The following is a 4,642-nucleotide window of genomic DNA, read 5'->3' on the forward strand; positions in this document are numbered from 1 at the left end:
GCTTTCCTGTTCACCTCCAAAAAGCAGGTGTATCATCATAAGGCTATTGGCATTCGAATATATGTAACTATTTTATCGTCAAATATGTACAGTGCCCTCCAAAAGTATTAGAACGCATGCTTAAAGTTAAATATAAAATCATCTTTTGGAAAGTTATCTTAATGCCTTAAATGAAACAATGAGTAACTATTCAACCTTTAAGGACATTCATTTTCTTTGTGAATGAATAATGTATTGTAAATAAATAAATGGAATTCAAATAACCCCATGTCAACACTATACCCTTAACATACTAAGAGTAAAGCATGCTTTAATGTCAGTTATTAGCTGTTGGCTAATTAGCTGGTTTGAATTGCATTGAGCTCAATGAGAATGAAATCAGCTAATTAGCTAACAGCTAATAAATGACAAAAATGTTTGCGCATCGTGTCTGGGCTGCGCGCCCGGGTGGTGTGGCTGGGTGCTCTGGGCGGGTCGGGGTCCGCTCGCGGGGGGCGTCGCTCGTCCGCGGGGGGCCTCCCATCGCCGTCTGTAGATGGGGGGGGGGGGGGGGGCAGGGGGGGTTCGTGTCGGCTCCATTCGGCAGTGACTCTGCATGGGCGTATATTGGCGGTCTGGCTGGGGCATGCGGTCTGATCAGATGTGCACGGTTGTGCGTTTTGTGGGATGGGGGGACGGGGGAGGTGGGAATGCTGGGAGTGGATGGCGGAGGGGAGGGCTATGTTGCGGCATTGTATTTGGATTGGGCTCGCGGTCCAGGCCGTCTTGGGGTGGTGTTTCTAGAGTGGAAGTCCAATGATTTTAACGATTTTAATTACATTACACCAATGTCCAATGATTTTAACGATTTTAATTACATTAGGCTACATCGCCTCCCTACGCCTCCCTACCCTGTTAACAGGATGACAGGATGACACGTCCAAAGACATGAAGCATTTTGGACTTTTGCTCTGGGGGTGCTGCTTCCGGGGGGCCTGGGCGGTGGGTCGGATCAGGTCGGGCCGTTGGTGTGTGTTCGTGCGGTGTTGTGGATGGGGTGGGGCTGGCGCGGGCCCCGTTCTCTCTGCTCGCGGATGGTGGTGGGGGGTTATTTGTGGATGGGTGGCGCCACCTGTGGGCGGACTCTGGCTGGCCATGCTCGGCCATGCTGCTTGGGCGCGCGGTTCAGATGTGGTGTGTGGGTTCGCCTGGGGGGGGGGGGCATTGTGGGTGGGTGGATGTTGCGTGCGTGGTGGGTGGGTGGATGTTTGCATGCGTGGTGGACGATGTGCGGGATTCTCTCTTCGGGTTTAACTAGGTAGCCTATTTCGACGCACCTGTCCCCACAAAAGAGGTGTGTAAAAGCGTTTTGTAAACCCTCTGTAGTATAATCATTTATATCACCATTGATATACTTCAGAGGCGATTGCTCATTGAGTGCAGGGGAGGCTCAGCCTCCTCTAAAATATCACGGAAAATCGATCCATTAAAATCCATTAAATCGATCCATTAAAATCCCCATAGAGGCTCGGCCTCACTGGACTTCGATGGCACTACGGAGTGGGCTGGTCTCAGTGCAGGAAAAGCTAGATGAATATTGGATAAACGCCGCAAAATCGTCATATCCAGGGAAGCCCGGCCTCTCTGGGGGTGAATGGGACAGTGGGCTGGCTCGGATGCCGAGCTTCTGTATGATGATTGGAGGAACCGTCATTTTTTTTGATTGACAAGCATATTTCGCGATTGCACAGGAAGTTTCAACAGAGACGGGCTCTGGTTTCAAGTTCAGGGATGCGTGAAAGTTACGGAACCTTACAGGGTTGGCAGGTGAACTCGAGAGGCAAGGCTCAAATTTTTAATTCTATTGCATGTGTACACAGCATATCCTATCAATAAAACCGTAATGTGGAGTTACAGAGTTCGTGATTTGCATTTGTTTCAGTTGTGTATTTAGGCTAAGTTGTAGGCTAGCTCGCTATAATTACTGTGTTGCTTGGCTAAATTGATAATGTTTACTTGAATTTTATAAGCTATTTGATAGCCTTCCCCACCATGGGAGATTCCAAATAAAACAGCAAGGCATATGAACGTAGAATAGTCACGTCCTATAACTCTAGTAGGCTACCAAATAGCATATTTAACCCCCCAAAGTGAACTGGTAAAATGTAAGCTTAGTTCTAATCTAACCAAGCCAGCTGCAATGTCTCAGAACCCTACGTAGGCTATCTGACGAATCCAGCGCCGGATTCATCTAGGCTACTGTTCTGGTCTATTCTGTTTTAGGATATATTTCCCCCTCAAATAACAATATAGCAGCAATAATATTAATTGAATAGTTGACCATTTTTATCAGAGCTTCCCCTATTCCAATGAGCAGCAACCGCCACTGATATACTTATTAATACCAACCATCATGACTTACAGTAATACTAACACACTCTGTTTCTCTTCCCTTTCCCCTATACCTCACCTGTGAGGTAAACCATTACCAGCCATCAACCATCTCTGTGCCTGTCCCTCATCACACCTGAAGTCACATTCCTCTGACTGCCCTACCATCACCATTGCCTTCGCCATCCCTATGACTGCCCTACCATCGCCTGCTGTGGTTCCCTGCCCGAATCTTTGGCCCACGCATCCCAGCGACCCATCACTTTCCGAAATAACTAATGGATTACTAATGGACAATTTATTCCCTACACTGGACTATTTTAACTTTCATTGTCATTGTAACTTTCAAACTACAAATGACTGTACTGTAACTGACCCAAGGCAGATGGGTTGGGCCCTTGAGTCGTGGATCTGTCTGAGGTTTCTTCCTATATGTATCTCCAATTCTAGGGAGTTTTTCCTTGCCCCTGTTACTCATGGGCTCTCTTTGAATGTCTAACACTCTGTAAAGCGCCATGAGACATGTGTAATGTTTTGGCGCTCTATAAGCGAAATTAAATTGAAATTAAAATGAATTAAAGCATGCTTTACTCTTAGTATGTTAAGGGTATAATGTTGACATGGGTTATTTGAATTCCAAAGGCCAAGGGGACTTTATCAGGGTGCATAGTGTCCTGGATCCACTGGCCTTTAAAAATAAAAATAAAAATCCCCTATGGGAATTTAACATGGGCGTTCCAATACTTATGACCCCCTGTATTTTAAGGAAAACATTTATTTATTTACAATACATTATTCATTCAAAAAGAAAATGAATGTCCTTAAAGGTTGAATAGTTACTCATTGTTTCATTTAAGGCATTAAGATAAATTTCCAAAAGATGATTTTATATTTAACTTTAAAGGGATAGTTCGGGTTTTAAGACACGAAGTTATATGGGTTCCCTGTCAGCAACGTTGTGCATCAGCAATGACTTACCCCCCGACAGCGTCCTGTGAGCCGAGATCCAGCCGGTTTTTGATGCTGAAGAAAGTAGTCTGGCAAGTTTCTGGGGTCACGAAAGTAAAGTGTTTTTCTTCTCAAAACCATACGTGTTCAAAAGAGTGATATATTTGCACCACAAAAACATTGTCCAGGAAAAATTCAAACCTCGTTATCACTGCACTATTTTTCTCGATTCCTATCACTGCGCGCTACTGACAGCTGGCCAACGTTTTTGTGGTGCAAAAACGACAGATCCATTGGAGGTACATCAATCGTCTCAATGATTTGCAAAAAGAGTCAGGACTGCATGCTGCCAATAAAATAACAGACAAGCATGTCTACTTTGAGAACCACAAGATGAGGGTGAACCTGGCTGCACAAACTGAGTCGCTCCGTGGCAGTGGCTCTCCGCACTATGAGGGATCTTTGCTACTCTCAGTTTAAAGACTGTGAGGCAACCGCAGAATTCATTGAGGTAATACAATTAGTGATTACAGGACCATGTACCTGTTTCTTTTCTTGTTTTCTATTTTAAGGCGAGACACGGCAGGTGAAAACATCGATTTTGCTTCCATCGGCCAATAGCAACCATTCTCCATAACAGCACACCCAATTAGCTGTTATCCCTTACATGTTGAGCTTACAGTTTAGAAATACCTGATTCCTTATTGTTTACACGAGTGTCTTTATAGATTGTTGACAGGCTGTTCGACACAATGAATGGACGCAATCCTCGAGCCAAAGGATACAAAGCTCCCTTGGGTGCTTTAAATTGGATGGAGCGAAAAGCATTTTTCATTAGAGCTAGGGAGTACCTGCTCACCTTGGTGACAAAGGATGGAGCCCCCCTTTACCGGTCAAAGAGGTCAATTAAAATAGTGTTTGTTAAGTGCACTCTAGTCCCTTCTGCATCGAGTTCCTAAGATGCTCTGTTGTTCTGTTAAGCATCAAGTTCCTAAGATGCTCCTAACTGCTTCAATTTTGTTTCTGTTGGAATTATCTTGTATTCCGTGTGTTTCAGGTCCTACATATATTCGTACAAGTACATGTAGGTGTCAAAAATGGTAGGTATTGGTAGGTTGGAACATTCTTCCAAGTTATTGTTCCATTGTCTACAAGAATAGGTTATTACATTACTGATAGATCGATGTAATGGAAAATTCAATAACTGAAAGCACCTTGCCTTGTCTCACCATGATCAAAACAATATAACTTTTTTTGTTTTTACATTTGCAGGTACTTGTCAGTGATAGGATTTGTCATCAACATCGACACACTCATTCTGTTG

Source organism: Sardina pilchardus, chromosome 10, assembly GCF_963854185.1.
Source record: "Sardina pilchardus chromosome 10, fSarPil1.1, whole genome shotgun sequence".
Taxonomy (NCBI): Eukaryota; Metazoa; Chordata; class Actinopteri; order Clupeiformes; family Clupeidae; genus Sardina; species Sardina pilchardus.